Source organism: Microcaecilia unicolor, chromosome 1 (assembly GCF_901765095.1).
Source record: "Microcaecilia unicolor chromosome 1, aMicUni1.1, whole genome shotgun sequence".
NCBI lineage: Eukaryota > Metazoa > Chordata > Amphibia > Gymnophiona > Siphonopidae > Microcaecilia > Microcaecilia unicolor.
This window is the reverse complement of record NC_044031.1, coordinates 109,365,963-109,385,610: the sequence shown is the minus strand read 5'-3', so window position 1 is coordinate 109,385,610 and position 19,648 is coordinate 109,365,963. Positions and strand designations below refer to the sequence as shown.

At 42.4% G+C, this 19,648-nt stretch overlaps 1 long non-coding RNA gene across 1 annotated transcript; it reads left to right on the top strand.

The window, feature by feature from the left end:
- Positions 1–3,393: 3,393 nt before the first annotated feature.
- On the top strand, positions 3,394–17,007 carry LOC115460075. The gene is made up of 3 exons (XR_003940368.1): positions 3,394–3,517; positions 3,986–3,990; positions 16,997–17,007. It is a non-coding gene; the product is annotated as an uncharacterized LOC115460075 (long non-coding RNA).
- Positions 17,008–19,648: the final 2,641 nt, after the last annotated feature.

The window sequence follows — 19,648 nt, the reverse complement described above, 5'->3', positions numbered from 1 at the left end:
AGCAGCACTTCGGTTATCTTTGCTTAAAGTCAGCAGTTAGCACCTAAGTGAAAGCTGGCTATTTTGGGGGCACTCTTGGGGTAGAGTTGGTGCTTGGCTGCTTAAGTGCTGATATTCAGCACCTAAGTAGCCATAAGAACATAAATAGCCATACTGGGTCAGAACAATTGTTCATCTAGCCCAGTATCCTGTTTCCAATAGTGGCCAAGAACCTGGCAGAAACCCAAATAGTAGCAACATTCCATGTTACCAATGGCTTCCCCATGTCTGTCTCAATAGCAGACCATGGAGGTTTCCTCCAGGAACTTGACCAAACCTTTTTAAAGATATGCTAACTGCTGTTTCCACATCCTCCAGCAAAGAGTTCTAGTGCTTAACTATTCTTTGAGTGAAAAAATATTTCCTCCTATTTGTTTTAAAAGTATTTCCAGAGTAACCGCATAAATGGGACCATATAAAACACAGTCTGATCTTTATGTGACAACCCATGACCGGTTAAGTTCTGAATATCAACTTAACCAGCCATGTGTTAGCTGGTGCCACGTAAACTGGATATTCAATACTAAAGCCTGGACATGGCCCGGCATTGAATATCTGGGAATAATGACGACGGCAGTCAGCAAAACAATCACTGCCGCTGGCTGAATATTGACCCCTAGAATAGTAAGTATCACTCCTCCAAAGTCTAAGTTCAAATGAGCATCTGGCTGATATGTATGACTCAGTAGGTGCAAATGCCAATATTTAAATTTTATGAAGTAGACATGTATTTCCAAATAGAAAATGCTTGCATACTTTTCCACCCACTCAAACCACACCTGTCAAACCCCTCACCTGTTCTCTGTGGTCTCCAGCAGCATTCCATGCCAAGAAGAATCTACTTCCTGGAAACCTAGCACTTCTTTTATAAGTCCCCAAAAGGGTGCTCGCTGATGTCATCACTTCCTTTCTGGGAGTATTTAAGGAAGTTCCTGACACACAGCCAGTGCCTTTGCAATAGGTCTCCTAGAGTTATCTAGTGTGTGTTGCAACCTTGGTCCAGCCTGTGTGCCACTCCTATTCTAGTCCTGTTCCAGCCAGTGTCTCATTGTGTCTTATTGTTCCTGGCGTCCAGGCCCCCCAACTCCACCATTCTCTGGGCCTGACCTCATCAGGCCAGGTCTCCAAGGGTTCTTCTAACAACCATCTTCTAGTCACATCCTTGCCGGGGTGTGACTTGCCAGTTGGGGCTTGTCTAGCCTTTGAGCTAGATGGGTAGCGTAAACCCGACTGTGGTCCAAGGGCTCACCTTCCGAACCATGACAACATCTCTTTGAAATCTGTGTAGGGCCATTTACATATACAAACCCACTACAAATGCCACAGAAAGCAATCTAAAATGACTTCCAGAGTCTGACATCAGAAGAAGAAAGTGTCCACATTACTGCAAAGTCAGAGGATACCTTTAACCTATGATCTTTCTGCCAGTTTTCAAAGCAAAAATATTTTTGTACTTCCCCTTTGAAAATTACCAAAGGAAGATGTATCCACAGAAACCTGAACCTGCTTTTTTTTATGGGTATTTGTCTTTGACCACAGCTGCCTTACATTTATTTCATGACCCAATCCTGCCTAGGAGAATGCATCCACTACAATGCAGGTAAAACTATGCACATTATGAAAAACACATATACCCCCTAATTCTGTAAAAGTCACCAAAAATTGCATGCATAAATTTGGGTGTGTGCCCAATTTGCGTGCACAATTTAATTGAATAACAAGCCAAATAGTGCCAATAATTGGCATTTAAACAAGCAATTATTGGCACTAATTAGACTTAATTGGAACATACACATGTAAATTTTACACACAAGTAAAAAAAAGGGGTACAGAAATGAGAGGGTGCCTGGTATTTATGCATGTTATGCATGTTATGCATGTTATAGAATAAGGGGGATATGCGCCCAATTTAGGCATGTACATTGTCACCATGTTTCAGCAGGTGCAAATGGCCACACCTAAAGTTAGGAATGTGTCCTGGGCGTAAGTGCTATTCTTTAAATTGCGCCTAACTTTAAGTGGGGCTTACAGAATAGCACTTTTTTCGGCACCATATATAAAATCTAGCCATACTGTATAAGGTGGGCAAATCTCTTTCCCTTGTGTGGCCATTTTGCTCCGCATTCCACCATCTGCCCTGCTCCTTGCTTTCTGAAAACAGGATGCCAAGGACAGGGCAGTCTTATTTCTGAACATTTTGAAAGCAAGAAACCTTGCTGTGCTTATTTCTTTTACAATTCTAGTCCCAAGCCCTCTTGGTTGATGAAATGTTGGGTGAAGTAAGTATACACGGAAGCAAAGTCAGGTGCAGAAATGAATTACAGTGAACAATATGTACTTTGTTTCTGTGCTGAACTGCCATTCTGGAAGTAAACATTGATACTTTGCCAGAAGGTGTAGATTGAAATAATTGCTATTTACATTACACACACACCCACTTTCCTTACAGAAAAAAGCATTCTCAGTTGAAACAACAATAATTTTATCAAAGCAAAAACTACGATCTCCAGTTAAACGAAAGCAGAGATTCATGAAAGCAAATCTCAGCTGTGAATGTTGTGGGCCACCTACAGTGTGAGCACCAGGTTTCCAGCTGTAACTAAGGATAAATAGATTGTCAATCTGGCAATAAGAATGCATGTGGATAAACTGGACATCTGAGTCCTCTTGCACGGTCATATAAATTAAGCAAGGTACAAGAATTGATTTGATTTAAATTAAGCAAGGTACCTTGCATAGAATGAATGAAGGAAAGTACAACTGCTAAGAAATCAAACCAAAAGCTTCCATATAATGAGACAGCACTTACGTAGAGGGAGGCTAATGACAAAAAGATAGGCATGCCCATGCATGACTATTTGTGGGTGTGAAGTTGTTAGGTGGCTGTGTAGAGACTCTTGAGCAAGGAGGATCACAACTTGTAGATTCCTGACAAGTAATGATTGGTTTACAGCAGGTAGCTTAAAGTTCTGAGGAAAGAGATTCTCTCTATATGAAAGATACACTATTGGTGGTAATTCTATAAAGGGGCACCAAGAAGGCACCTATATGTTTTCAACTTGAATCCTTATTGAATGTGAGTAACAAAATTAAATCCTCAATTGGAAACAGAGATATGTGGTCCTTATGGAGAAACTGAAGGCCTGATGGAATCAATTTGAAAAGCTGAGGGTCCTGCTAAAGGGTTATTTTTTCCCTCTAAGCTGTGCGTATGTGCATGCACACAGGGCAGAAAGGGAGCGCACATACCTAGCAACTGCGCGCACAAAGCTTCTGCTGACTCTTTTTATTATGAACGTAGACTACACCGCACACATCGAGCTGAGGCTGAAAACTTGTGCACAAAGGGGTCCTTTTACTAAGGTGTACTGAAAAATGACTTACGGTAGTGTAGGCAATGGTTTTGGGCACTCACCGATCCATATTTCAGCGCGCCTGTAAAAAAGGCCTTTTTAAATTTTTGCCAAAAATGGACATAGTAACGTGGTAGATGATGGCAGAAAAAGACCTGCATGGTCCATCCAGTCTGCCCATCAAAATAAACTCATATGTGCTACTTTATGTGTATACCTGACCTTGATTTGTATCTGCCATTGTCAGGGCACAGACCGTAGAAGTCTGCCCAGCACTAACCCCGTCTCCCACCACCGTTGCTACCACCCAATCTCGGCTACGCTTCTGAGGATCCATTCCTTCTGAACAGGATTCTTTTATGTTTATCCCACGCATGTTTGAATTCCGTTACCGTTTTCATGTCCACCACCTCCCGCGGGAGGGCATTCGAAGTATCCTTCACTCTGTCTGTGAAAAAATACTTCCTGACATTTTTCTTGAGTCTGCCCCCCCTTCAACCTCATTTCATGTCCTCTAGTTCTGTAAGAGAAGATCCACCAACAGGTGGAAAACTCAAGCACCCCACGAGAAAAAACAAAAATGTATAAAAAAGTGGGAGTACGACCAAGGAGACCAGAAACTGGAAGATGTTCTTAAAAAAGGCTTTATTAAAGGTTAGAAGACTCGACACGTCGTGTTTCGGCCGTCAGGCCTGCATCAGGAGTCTGCTATGTAGAGTACTGAAGAGCAATGGCAATGAAAATCCTCCGAAGGTATTGTATCAAATCTCTTGTGCTGTGGATTGATGGAAAATGGAATTGATTCTTCAGAGATAACGTATTAGTCTGTTGCAAATATACAAGTCTTTAAAAAGACTGTTTAGGAAAAGTCCGTCGGAAGCGCTGCTTGCTCTATCGATAGTTCTACCACCTTCCATTCTCCGGAAAAGATTTGTTTGCGGATTAATACCTTTCAAATATTTGAACGTCTGTATCATATCACCCCTGTATCATGCAGTAAGATTACACCTGTCTGATGGGTGGGACAGAAAGTCCTAAATAAACTTGAAACTTGGCCATGTGGCAGAGAGCACTTACCTCCACCCGTTGAGGTATCTGGGCAGCATGCAGCAATGCCCAATTACTGCTGGCTTAGCACCACACTATAAAAAAATTTTTTCTGGTGTACCAGAAATGGCGCACGCTGGAGGCGGAACTATCACTGGCGGCCACATTGAGCCTGCAGTAGTTGTGCTTTAGCATGCGATAAGCCCACATTGAGCTTACCGACGCTTTGTAAAAGGGTCCCTAAGTGACAAGACAGGAATATGTAGTAGCAGCTGTAAATGTATTAAGGCTTATAGTTATTGTATGTTACTTGCTTTGGGATATCCTTCTCCTATTTGATTCCACTTCCCAACCATTTTGTGGTCTAAGGAAGAATGCAAGATTGGCTGATACGGATTTTTTTTTTCTTCGTTATTAATAGCCGATGTTTTCCGGTTTGTAGATTTCTTTCTGTATTGCTGTAACAAGTGGATACTTGTGTAATTTGTTTGAAATAGCATAAATTAAAAAAAAAATGTCTGTATATCAATGCTAGAAGCCAAAAACAATAAGATGGGAGAGCTAGCAATGAAGAGGATAGCCAATTGTGATACCAGGGTACAGATTACATTGCAATGATAGGGTGAATCAAATTGGTGAAAGTGTGCTATATGTAAGAGAGAACATTGAGTCAAACAAAATAAAAATGAACCATAGAATCTTTATGGATAATCAAAAATCAGAATGTTGGAGAGCAAAAATATAAATACAACAAGACCTATTTTTTTGCTTAAGACAACAATGAGAGAGGATTTCAAGCTATCCTTTAAAATAATTTAACAAGCGAAACCTCAACTGCTAGGAAGCCTACAAAGATGGCATTCCACCATAGGCTTCTATCACAGGTTTCATAGGACGCTCTGAAGAAAGCCACAGTAGAAAACGACTTCCTCATAGAAAGAAAAACCTATTGTAGCAAAAAAAAAAAAAAAAGAGCAGTCTTATATATCAACTAGAAAGCATAAGCAATAATCTACTCAGTTAATGCCATATACTGAAGCTGAAAAAAACAACTGTGCACAGTGAGAAAGTCACTTAACTTGCAAAAATGAATTTCCAAAACTTTCAGCAACCGGGGTAGTCCATCCAATTTAAGCTGTAGAAACATCCATTCAACATTGTAGCATAGATCAATCCTCTACAAGGGACGCTCTTGTTTTGCTTTCTGCATCAGGAGGAATCCACAAAGCACATTTTCAGCTTGGCAACAAAATGGCAATGGCTGGCATAAAAACACTCACATAAAGATCCACCCACTCAGTGACATCCACTCATGTAGGCGGTATTACAAAATTAAAGAGCTATAGCTAAAAAAAAAACCCTCCCAATCCATAGGTCCATTTAACCCCTTTGGTGCCATTGTTTGTAGTTTATAGATCTATTTTTGCTATCCTTGATGTAAGCACTGTGAGATATCACCCACTCCGTCCATTGTCCTTAAGTTGGTCAATGGCCATACATCTTAATTGTTATCGTAATTGTTCAAAAGTATGCTGCATCAACATCAATGTTTAACAAGAGGTATAGTAACTTTCCCAGCATTGATACAATGTTTATGCTCAATCAACCTTGTTTTCAACATTCGTTTTGTTTGGCCGATATATTTCATTCCGCAAGGAGAGGTGATTCACATATATCACTGCTTTCAAGGTGCAAGAAGTAGAGCATTTAATATCAATCCACATCTGATTGACTTCATCCCAAAACTTAGAAGTCTCATTAGTGACCACACAAATGACACATTGGACACATTTAAAATGTCCTGTATTCTCAACCCTTCTCTTGGACCAAACATCAGATTGGCAAAGCAATCTGACAAATTAGCCCCTCTTGAATATGAAATCATACATCATCTTTGGGCAAATACATCATGGACTAAATTTGCCAGTGTCTTTGAGTAATTTTATCTATCTTTGGAGTCAAATTAGTATATTTTAATATAAAAGAATTAGCCAAATCTGATGAAGATCGTTCTTGAGTATCCTGTAACAAGAACTCACAATGGTTATAAAGAGCTCTTTTATATGAATGTTTAATAACTTTTTTAGGGTATTCCTGCTCCAATAACTTGTTCTATAATTGTTCAGAAGCTTCCTTATATTTCGGTAGCGAATCACAAATATGCCTATAGTGCAAAAATTGAGCAAATGGCAAACTATTTTTAGTATGATATGGATACATACTATCATAGGCTAGAAGTGTGTTACAATCCATTGGCTTTGTATAAACATCAGTATCAAGAACACCAACACATTTCCTGACCTTCATGTCAAGAAAGCAAATTTCAGAATGATGAACGGTATGTTGAAATTTAATAGTAGGAATGACAAGCATTTAAATAGTCCATAAATTGACCCAGCAATTCCAATGTATCTAAACAAATGACAAACATGTCATCTATAAAATGCCACAAAAAAGGCGGAAGATGAACCAAAACAGACCAGAAAAACCATAGGGAGTAAGAGCACCAGAAAAGTTTAATAGGACCCTACACGGTCCGTGTTTCGGCCAACAGGCCTTCCTCAGGGGTCCTGAATCTGACGTTTACAGATGCACCTCCGAGATACTCATAAGACAAAAAGCAAAATGCGCTAGTGCTGTCTAATAGCGGACAAAAGCGCGTATGCTATTTTTGTCCGCTATTAGACAGCACTAGCGCATTTTGCTTTTTGTCTTATGAGTATCTCGGAGGTGCACCTGTAAACGTCAGATTCAGGACCCCTGAGGAAGGCCTGTTGGCTGAAACACGGACCGTGTAGGGTCCTATTAAACTTTTCTGGTGCTCTTACTCCCTATGGTTTTTCTGGTCTGTTTTGGTTCATCTTCCACCTTTTTTGTGGTTTGTGTCTTACTTTACGGGAGATTTGGACCTTCCTTTTGTTTGTTTGGCAATCTATAAAATGCCACCAACACATCATGTGTTTAAATAAGCACATTTTACAGATTTTATCCTCCAGATGGGCCATAAATAAATTAGCAACCGAGGGGGAAAATGATGCCCCCATTACTATCCCCAATATTTGCAAAAATAAATCTCCATTAAATAGAAAATAGTTGTTCTATAAAGCTAGACTTGTCAGCTGAAGAATAAAATCTGTAGGTACCATCACTGGCTGAGGACGCAGATTTTTGCACCAAAGATTGAATTGTGAGAAGGCAAAGTAACAAGGGGCAACCTATAGTCAGGGGCAACACCATACAAAATCTGAAATATGAGAGCACAGAGTTTAATACAATCCTGGCCCTAATGGGAAGCCAATGCAAATGTATCAACAAAGGAGTAGCCCTCTCAAAGTGTGGTACATGCGTGACAAGTCTAGCCACAGTATTTTGGGCAGTTTGCAGTTTCCTTAAGATACATTATTTACACCCTGCATAGATGGAATTACAATAATCAAATTGGGTCAAAACAAGAGATTGGACAAGTAAGCTGACAAAATCAATTGAAGAAACATGTAAAAATATTAGAAGCCATCATAGATCAATTCTTAACCTGTGAGGATCAGATTAACTCTGTATTGACAAAAGTTTTCAAGACCCTCTGAGATTTAAAAAAATCAGACCTTTCTGCCCAAACAACCACTTTTCATCTACTTGTACAATCTCTAGTGCTGTCACAACTAGATTCTTGTAATGCTGTATACCTAGGTACAAATGAATGTTTTGTTAAGAAACATCAGACTATCCAAAACACAGCTGCTAGGCTTGTTTATAGAGTTTCCAAATTTGATAGGGTATCTCCTGTTCTCATTAAATTGCATTGGCTTCCTATAAAGGCGAAAATCATTTTCAAAACTTGTACTTGTACACAAGATCATCTATGGCCTAGCAACTGGCTACATGTTAAATATGCTTGAACGTCCCTTTCGCAATGCTGTTCCAGGCACAAGGGACTATCTTTAATTACATTTTCCTTGGTGCAAAAACATCAATTATAAGTCCACCCTGGTTAAATATTTCTCTCATTTGGGCACTAAATGGTGGAATTCCATCCCAAGAAAAGTAAGACATAACTACTTATCTTAGTACCCCGTGCTTTCCCACTCATAGCAGCTTCATTGGGGCTTACATATTATATACAGGTACTTATTTGTACCTGGGACAATGGAAGGTTAAGTGACTTGCCCAGAGTCACAAGAAGCTGCCTGTGCCTGCAGTGGGAATTGAACCCAGTTCCCCAGGACCAAAGTCCACCACTCTAACCACTAGGCCACTCTCTTGCGTTAATGTCTGAAAGCCTTTCTATTTAATAAGTTTTCGTCCTAAGCAATCAATGGAGGCGTAATTTTACACTATATCTAAATCTGTTGCTGCTGAGTTAATTTCTCTGTAGTTTTATCAAACTCATTATTAACATATCGATGTTTACATATTACTATCATTATACACTTCTTTCTGATTAATCTGTTAGCCACTGGTCTATGTAATGTGGGATGTAAATTCCAATAAAGAAAAAGAGAAAGAACAAAATTAGTAAACACATAGAGTAGATAAACAAGATTTAATAGGAGAGAATCAGCATAGATTTAGCTAGGGAAGTCTTGCCTCACCAATCTGTTACATTTTTTTTGAAACATGAACAAATATATAGGTAAAGGAAAACCAGCTGATGTGAATTCCCATTTATTTAGAATACCAAAAAGGAACTGAGGGGCCAATGCTCAAAAGTCGCCGTTAAATACGGCAACTGGGGCTGAATTTAGCATATTCTAAACAGTGACCGATGCTCAAAGGGAATTGCATACAAATGAGATGAATGGAAAATCTGCAAGTGGCTCGGTAGGGAAAGTGCCTAGCACATACGCAGAACAGTCTCTCGGTAAGAATCCATGCTCTCCACATGGCCAAGGATAATTTTGTGCTGCCCTTTTCCCTTGCTGCCTCCCTGATTCATTTTGCCTGCATGCTTGTAATCTCCTCCTTGCTTAAGCCCCCCAGCTGACACCATAGGGGCTTTCCCCAGCTGATAGGCTGTCTGCTTTTGTTTCTCCGCCCCTCTAAGCTGTTCTCTGCTTTCCCTCTTGCTATTGAAAAATGCAAGCAGACTGTACACAGTGACAACTCCAGACCTGCCATAAATACTAGGATGTTAAAGGTAGGCGCTCTTTTCTGTCCATCACATGGAATGCTCATTATAATACTAATGAGCTTGATGTAATCTTGGTAGCTGCTACAGCAAACAGCAAAACCCCTTTCTGCATTAGATGCTACAACCAGTCGACAGCAAATTGGAATGACGAGCGAGATGATTAAATTTGCAGATGACACATAACTATTCAAAGTTGTCAAAACACATGTGGATTGTGAAAAATTGCAGGAAGACCATAGGAAACTGGAATACTGGGCATCCAAATGGCAGATGAAATTTAATGTAGACAAATGCAAAGTGATGCACATTGGGAAGAATAATCCGAATCATAGTTATCTGATGCTAGGGTCCACTTTAGTAGTCAGCACTCAATAAAAAGACCTAGGTGTCATTGTAGATAATAAGCTGAAATCGTCTGCCCAGTGTGCTGAGGCGGCCAAGAAAGCATACAGGATACTAGGAATTATTAGGAGAGGGATGCAAGACCAAAAATATTATAATCTTCTGTTTCGCTCCATGGTGCGACCCCACCTTAAGTATTGTATTCAATTGTGGTCGCCGTATCTCAAAAAAGATATACCAGAATTAGAAAAGGTTCAAAGATGAGCAACCAGAATGATACAGAGGATGGAACTGCTCCCATATGAGGAAATGCTAAAGAGGAGAGGGATCTTCAGCTTGGAAAAGAGATGGCTGAGGGGCGATATAATTGAGGTATAGAAAATCGATTTTTCACTCATTCAGAAAGTACAAAGAACAGGGGATACTCAATGAAATTGCATGGAAATACTTTTAAAACAAATAGGAAGAAATATTTTTTCCTCAAATAATAGTTAAGCTCTGGAACTCATTGCTGGAGGATGTGGCAACAGCGGTTAGTGTATCTGGGTTTAAAAATGGTTTGGACAAGTTCTTGGAGGAAAAGTCCATAGTCTGTTATTGAGATGGACATGGGGAAGCCACTGCTTGCCCTGGGATTGGTAGCATGGAATGGTGCTACTAACTGGGTTCCTGCCAGTTACTTGTGACCTGGACTGGCCACTGTTAGAAGCAGGATACTGGGCTAGATGGACCACTGGTCTGACCCAATATGGCTATTCTTATGTTCTTATGGACATGTATGCACTGGCTAAGTGAAGTGGGAGCAACCATTTATAAGCATTAATGTTTAAAATATCAGTGAGGGCAACATGGCAAAATACATATCTAAGTATTGGCATTTACATGAGTATGTCGGTATTTCAGAACATAGACGTGTAAGTGCTGACACAGATGTGTTTGTATGTCATTCTAGAAACCTACTGATCTATATATGCTCAGTTAAGAACATAGCCTTCAATAATTTGGCAGAAATATTTTTTTCTGGAAGGGAGGAACCGCTTTGATTGTAACCACAGAAAGGTGGTATATCAAATCCCATCCCCACCCCCTAAAAGTCTTTCATGAGAGATTCCTGTGGAATTAAAAACCATGGTATATAGGAGGCATTGTCCTATTGCAGACTGAGAACTGGTTGAAAGATAGAAAAACAGAGAGTATGGTTAAATGGACAATTCTCTCAGTGGAGGAAGGTGAATAGTGGAGTGCCACAGGGATCTATACTGGGTCTAGTGCTTGTTAGCTTATTTATAAATGATCTGGAAAATTTGCGGAATATGCAAAATTATTCAAAGTTGTTAAAACACATGTGGATTGTGAAAAATTGTAGGACTATGAGTGGCTGGAAGACTGGGAATCCAAATGGCAGATGAAATTATAATGTGGACAAGTCCAAAGTGACGCATGTAGGAAAGAATAACCCTAGTTATGGCTAGATTTCACATTAAGACCCCTGTTTACAAAGTCACGCTAGTGGATGGCAGTGAAGTACTGCCGACATAGCGGCTTTGTACATGGGGGGGGGGGGGGAGTACGAGTCATCACACAGGAAAAGGATCTAGGTATCATCATGGAGAATAAGTTGAAATTTTCTGCTCTGTATATGGTGGCCAAAAAAACATATAGAATGTTAGGAATTTTTAAGAAAGGAATAGAGAATAAAACAAAAGATAATAAAAGATATCATAATACCTCTGTATCGCTTCATGGTATGACTCCTCTTTCAGTATTGTGCACAATTCCAGTGACCAAAATGATAAAGGGGATAGAATGATTCTCATATGAGGAAAGGCTAAAGAGGTAAGGACTCTTCAGTTTGAAGAAGAGACAGTTGAGGAGAGATGTGACAGAGGTCTTTGAAACCCTGAGTGGAGTGTAACCTCATAAACATGAATCAATTGTTTACTCTTTCAAAGTACAAAGACTAGGGGTTGGGGACCCGCGGTAGTCACAGGGATGGGGACAGGGATCAATCCCACGGAGACAGAGTGGGGATGAGGACAAACTTTGTCCCTGTGTCATTTTCTACTTTGAAGCTTGTAAATGAACTGGACTGTTGTTTATGTTTGAGTGATGTAGACGACGATATTTTGATTTTTTGGAAAAACAAGCAAACATGTTGGCCACAACTAGCAAACTTTGTATGGGAGATCCTGTACATCCTGCTACCAGCACATCTTCTAAGAAGACATCTTCCATTGCAGGAAGGACTGTGGAAAGAGGAGAGCTAGGCTGATTTTTGAGATTGTTGATGATTTATTCATCCACAGATTAAAAAATCATAACAATGCTTCACAGAGCATATTTCTCCCCTGCTGGGAATTGCAAAACGGGTTGTATTTTGTACCCCTGGACATTTTGACAGAGTGGATTAGGGTTCCTTGGTGTAGTAAAAGTCAGCTATTCTTGGGGTTTGAAGGGTAGAGGGTGGTGGGGGGGGGGAAGGGTTATTATAGCTGCTTGTTGTTATTATTGTTTTCTATTTGTAATTTATACATAACAGTTGCACAGCATATTGTTCCTTTTTATACTTTAAGAAAAAGATTTAAATATAACATTGTAAGTGATCGAGGCTTCTGCAGATGCGGAAAGAGCTCACAGAGATGGGACAGGACAGGACAGGACAGGGATGGAGACAGAACCTGTGGGAATGGGGTGGGGTGGAAACAGAGCTTACGGGGATGGGGACAGTCTTTGTCCCTGTGTCATTCTCTATGGGACATGCCATGAAGTTACTAAGTACTGCATTTAAACCAAATAGGGGAAATATATTTTCATTGATGCACTGGAACTCATTGCTGGAGGATGTGGTAAAGTAGTTATTGCGGCTGGGTTTAAAAAAGGTTTGGACAAATGCCTGGAACATAAGTCCATAATTAAGGTAGACCTGCAGAAAACTAGGTACTTGTGATCTTGACTGTCCACTGTTGGAAACAGGATACTGGGTTTGATGGATCCTTTATGGTAATTCTTATGTTTTTATGTTCTTTGGTAGTACTGTCTTTTGGTTTCTCAACCAGCATTCCATGTGATTTGCATGCTAATAAACCAGATGCTCTTGAATCAGCACTTTATTTCTTTCTGTCTCCAAATGGAGTTATGAGATGTGGGAATTTGATCTGCTCCTCAGCCCTATGCCAGCATGGCTTATTGCTGATTTGCATTTTTCTTTTGTTTAACTGTGTGTGGGTAGATAGAAAACACGCATTTGACAGGCAGATTATTCTCTATTTTATATCATTGTTTCTGATGGTGCTATGATTAAGCAGCTTTCATGACTGCAGAAAGGGTGCAAGACAAGTAAGAGATATGAAGATCGCTCTTTACGAGGTTTATTGAAAATTGCACAAGGTCCATCTTGAATCCAATTAACTTTTGATTCAGTACTTTCTTCATATATTCTTGATATTTTTAAGCATTTATTGTCTCCCAGGGGTTTTAAGGTTTTACTGATGTTTATTTACTTAAACGGGGAGAGCTGTCACAGAAATAACCCCCACCCCCCTGAATAAGACATTGTGCATGACATGAGGCTCACTTAATTCCAGATTTTACTTAGGCCATAAGAAAAACTTGGCCTGGTTTCTCCTCTGATGGGGGAAGGGATTTTCTCCTTCAGGGCCCAAAGTGCACTATTTCTAATTGAAGGTGATACAGGGGTGTGGTGTTCCAAAACAAGTCTCTACTGAGTAAAACACCTCTTCAACACAAACAGGTAAAATGCAGTAATTTTAACACAGATGCATACGCTTTAAGTACACAATGCAAAATAAGGGTTCAATCCATACTTTTATGCAGTTTAAGAATCCCTCCCCCCTTCCCTCTTGTTGGGCTTTGGGATCCCACTATACTTTCCTGGGCTCCCTGACTCCCAAGAGCCCACTTCGGATCTGTTTTCTTTAAGCAGGGCAAGATTAACTCTTTTGGTGGGCTCCCATTGGAATATAAAAACATTTTAAAGTGCAACAAATAGGGCCCTCATGTGGTTCTGATGCAGAGAGAAAAGCAGCAAAGGAGCAGGTCAGAAGCATTGCTCAGCATAGGACAATACATGAAGGGATGGGACAGGAGAATAGGCAGACCTCAGCCAGCACTGGTGGAGCTGGTCCATGCCTACTCTTTTTTGTCCTGCTTAGCTGCTGGCAGAAAGATCTGCATTAGGAACCACTGAATTAACCCATCTGAGAGGACACTTCGTAAACAATTGGGTCCCAGGCACCTGCCTAGTTTGCTTATGATTTAATCCCGCCTTGGCCTTCAGTGAAAACACAGTAGGAGACTTCTCTGCTGTATCCCCTGCTTTAATCACCTTTGAACTCAAAATTAGACCAGATGTGCAAGAGGTATTTATAACATGGGGGGGGGGGGGTATAGAAACAGAGTTGGGGGACAGGTACGCAGGAGAGGGGTTAAATAAACTACTATTGTGACTGGCATCCTTCTGACATCTATCTCTAATTCAAACAAAATCTGATAAGCTAAAACCATGGGGCACCACTAGTAAACAGCAGATACAGAGCACAGATTTTCTGAAGTCTGCCAAAGATCTCTTTTGCTTTCTCCCTCCCTGTAAGGCCAGGGAAAGTAAAGAAGGTGTGACATCTGCAGATAGCAGGCTGGTATTTCTAAAGAAAATACTTTGATGTGACAGGACAATGGCCCACTCAGATACCACACCCCATTACTCAGAAGAGGGTAGGCATGTATACCGAAGGAGAGGGAAATGACCTTGGGTGAAATGGGATAATGGATTTTGTTTGTGGGGGTAGATGAGCTGGAGGAGACAAGAGCTAAGGGGACACAGGCTAAGGGGATGTGTGGGATGGAGATAAACTAGAGATAAGAAGGTAAGAAGATGTGTGGACAAAAAGAGGTGAAGAAGAGAAAGGGTAAGGAACCCTTTGGAGGAGGATGATCTGAAGACGACAGAGTAAAGGGACAGAGGAGAGGGAGAGAGGGGGAAAGGAATCATGTGTAGGAGAGATAAGCTGGAGAGATAGAGTAAGGGGATTGGTTTTGTAGGGGGAAGATGAGTTGAGAGAGTGTCCAAGGGAAGGTGTGTTGGGGGTTGATGAAAGAACATTGAAGGGGGATGAGCTGAGAGAAGACAGCGTATGTGTGCATGTGTAAGGAGAAGGTGATATGCTGCCTTATAGATTTCAGAGATTCCAAGAGAAGCTGCAGATAAAACTGACTGGGTTTTTTTGTTTTCATTTGCTGTCATTTATAGAACAATCATAAACACTCCCATGTTACTACAAGTATTGGCAGCTGCAAGAAGTCAGCACTGCCTGCAGCTCAGAACTCTCCGGGGACTCCATTCGTTGCTAAATTAAAATCATAAGAAGCCCTAGTTATGGTGCACTATTACTGTACTCTTTCCAAAAATAAAAACAACCTAAATTGGGAGTAATATATTAAAATCAATATCCTGTCTTTCAACACCCAGTTATACAAGCCTTTAATCAGGTATATAATGCCAATACCAAATCCTATTTAAAATATCTTAATCTTTCTGAAAAATACTTTTTATGTGCTCAAAAAAGTGATTTATGACTTTATATTCACATGGAAAGGCAATCTTTTTCAATCATCACACACTCATAGTTTAGTCCATACAGAAAAAAAAAAACTCAAAAGAATTTTTTATTTATTTTAATGTCCGGTGATGATTGATGTCCACAACTTCCTGAATTTTAAGTTCAATATCAGTATGATCCAAGGATGCCTCTTCAGTAAGTCCCAATACAATTTAAATCAAAGATTTTTCATTGTTCCCAACATGGGTCCAAGTTTCGCCAGTTCTCCAGCTTCATCTGCCACACTAATTTGTCGGCAATTCAGAGGTGGCTTCCACTTTCTGCCAGTACTTTAGTGATTGGAGGGAGAGGGTCACACGCAGAGGCTGAGCTATCAGCTCAATGCTAGGACAGTGAGGAAGTAACAGTACATCAAACACATAGTAGAACGCAAATATGAAAATAAAATGAGAGCCATGCGCACACAACTGTGGGGGCAGAAAAGTGATAAATAAATAACAGCACCAACTCCCAGAACTTAAATAGCTAATTAGAACTGGTGCTGGAACATTAGTACAAACTGGACTGCTGTAGATCCTTAGACAGAGAATCTATGATAAGGGAATATATCAACTTAATGACACACCAAAAGTCTCACCAAAAGTAGCGTTAGAGTCATCCATTAGAAATGCACAGTCAAAAACTCCAAAACATTGCATGGAGTGCAAGACTGGAGAAAAAAAAAAACTAAAGTACATTTTATTTTTAGGAGAATTCTGATGCAAACTTGTATAAAATTCCCTCTATGGAAGGCAGGACAGGTGGAAGCATTATGCAAACTGGGCAGCTGCTTAGAGTTCCACGAAGTTTGGAACGGCAGCAGCAAGACAGTGTTTTCACCAGTCCTGTCTTGAGTTACCCTTCATGGTGTGGTGCCTCCTGGGAAAAAAATAATGGTAAGATGAATATGTGATTCCATGTGCCCCGATGAAAGGAGAGTTTAATACTACTTCCATTTATTTGCAATATATTTCACCGTCTTTATAAACACCAGGCTTCCCAAGGCAGATTACAACCAGTTAAGATGAACCCATCAGGAAACAGAATATTCTCACTGAAATCTGGCCATCTGGATTGTATAGAATAACAGTGAAGAAAAATGAGCACAAACTACATAATTTATAATTGCTGTTTCTACTAGCTATAATAATTTTTGAAGTTGTTTTGTGATATTCACTTATGTCTTTTCTCCTCCACCTTGCAAGGCACTGCCTATCTAACAAAAACAGTGTTAGACTTGTTACAGATGGACAAACAATAAAGAACGACAAAGTGGATGCAGCAGCTCACAGGTTTGCTTGCTGTGTTTTGAGTGAACGGCAATGACGGCTGCGCGTGGGAGTGGAAACAGAGATTAATCAAATGTCTTCCTTACTTACAGTGGACTAGATAGGCTCACTTCCACTCCAGTCTATTACACCTCCTTGGTTTAACCTCCTTGAAGATTCGCCATGGAAAGAGGGGAAATAGAGAATTGCAGCGCTGGGTTATGGCTGGTGATCATTGCATACTGTAAGCAGCAGCGGCCATCAAAACAAAGATGCGCTCCAGTCTTAAGGTCGTACTTAGATCCGGAAGATCCCGGGGATTATTATTATTATTAGCATTTGTAAAGCACTACCAGACGCACGTAACGCTGAACACCTCCCGCAGATCTGGCTTTTACACCATCCTGGATTCAGAGCCCTTGCCACGCTGCTCTCTGTTCAGCTCTGCACTGCTCCCAACATGTCTCAGCTCCTCCGTGTGGTCCCTCTTCCTTCTTCTCTCTCTGCCTGCGGAATGGCCTCTGTGGCTACTGCTACAGCTCCTTTTCTTGGCCCCAGCTCGCCTGTTCCCCTGCAGCTCAGCTCCTCTTCTGCCCCTGGCTTGCTCTAGACTCCCTTCTCCTCCTCCTGTTCCTGTCTGCCTTGGTGCCTGTCCCCTTACAGGACTCACCCGTTCTTTCTCTTCATCCGGGGCTCATCAGTGGGTCCTTCTCTTCCAGCCTGCAGCTCACTCCTGCTTGGGCTTGATCTTCTTCTCCTCCAGCCTGCAGCTGCCTCTTCTTGCCTGAGCTTGCCCTTCTCTGACCCTGCTAGCAGCATGCTCCTGCCTGGACCTGATCTCTCTCTCTTCTCCTCTAAGAGCATGCTTGCAGCCTCCTCTCTTTGCCCAGGCTTGCCTATCTCCTTCCCAGGTTGCCTCAAGCACAAAGACCTCCGGTGGCGGCGGCGGGGCGGGGCGCGGGCAGCCGCCCGCTGCAGGCATTTAAAAGAAGCCTGCAGCCCGCCTCCGTGGGGCTTCTATTGGTCCAAAACTCCAAATTGGACCAATAGAAGCCCTGCGTGGAGGCGGGCTGCAGGGCGCAGGGCAGCTGAAGAGGAGGGGAGCGGGGAATGGTGGGCTGGGCTTCCAAATTGGAGTCGGAGACTGTCGGACCAATAAAAAAAACCCGACCCGCGCTGCGGGAAAAGCGCCCAAACCCACACTGCAGCTGCGAAAATGCCGCTCAATTTCCTGCAACCCGCAGACGTCAAAAATTGCCCGCAACCGGTCGCGGGAAGCCGCACAATTGTGCGGGAAACCCGCAGCCCTGGCAACACTGTCTGGGCTTGCTGTTCTTTTTTGCTGCTGTTCCACCCCTCCTGTCCCCTGGATTGGCTTGAAATTCACGCCAATCTATGGGTCAGGCTGCCTCCTGCCACCTCATTGGTCCAAATTCATGCCCTTTACCAGATCCTGGCTCCTATAGGCCACCTTCCACACTGCCCCTCAGGCTTGCTTCACATGTCCCTCATGTTCTCAGCTTTCCCTGGGGCCTCAGATAGCCAATCAGGAAACTTGTAACAGACCTCCTGCACATCCCCCCCCCCCCCCCCAGTTACAAACTCAGAAAATTTAAATAGTAAAGCTCCTTTCCTTTGTCTGGCTCTTAAACCTCTCACACCATCTTACTGCTTCAGAGTGTCTGTGAAAACTTGAACATTTAAACCCCAACCAGGAAACTCACAATTTGTAACATTTTATAGTTAAACCTTCAACAAAGGAAGTCACAGCACACCTCTGGCATCTATGGGCACCTGAGTTCTTAGTTTTAAAACAGAGCAGGAGCATTTTACACACTTTAAACATTTTAAGTAAAAGGTGACAGTGCCAATCTCCATTTGGATCACTGTTTCTGGGCTGCCCTGAGCCCTCTGTACCTCCCTGTCCTCTGCAAGATGCAGTGGCGTAGCAAGGGCGGGGCGGTCCACCCCGGGTGTCAGCGGGTGGGGGGGGGCTGCTCCGTCGAAAACCGACAGCTCTCGTCTCCTGCCACCACCCTGCCTTTTTTTAAAAAATCCATGCAGCGGCGCAGGCAGCACCTCAAGTCTGCCCTGCGTGTGCTGTGAAAGGAGAAAATCATCTCGCTGGCATCAGGCCTTCCCTCGCTGTGTCCCGCCCTCTTCTGAGGTAACTTCCTATTTCCTCGAGGGCGGGACACAGCGAGGGAAGGCCCGACGCCAGCGAGGCGATTTTCTCCTTTCACAGCACACACAGGGCAGATGCGAGGCGCTGCCTGCACCACTGCATAGATTTTTTTTAAAAAGGCAGGGTGGTGGCAGGAGAAGAGGGCTCTGTCGGCTCTCGACGGAGGGGGGATGGGACCGGGTCGGGGGGGCTCAGATGGGAGAGGGGGAGCTCAGAGGGGAAAAGGGGATTGGGGAGTGCAGAGGGGTGCTCAGAGGGGAGAAAGGGATTGGAGAGGGGTGGGGGTGCTCAGAGGGGAGAAGGGGATTGGGGAGGGGAGTGCTCAGATGGGAGAAGTGGTATAAAGCTGGAACTGGGGTCTGACAAGGGGGCAGGAGGGAAAATGGGTCCATGCCTGGGGCAGGTGGGAGAATGGGTCTGGAGCTGAAAAGGGGGGATGTAAGGCATGTGGTGGATGAAGGGGGCTTGAACTGGGGGCTGAAAAGGGGCAGGGGCTGAAACTGTGGGGACTGGGGGCTTTAAAGGGGACAGGGAGAACTGGCTGGGGCTGATGCTCGGGACTGGTGAGAGAAAAGGGCTGGGATTGAAACTAGGGGCTGAAAAGGGGACAGGGAGAAGTGGCTGGGGGGCTGAAGCTCGGGACTGATGGGAGAAAAGGGCTGGGGACCGGT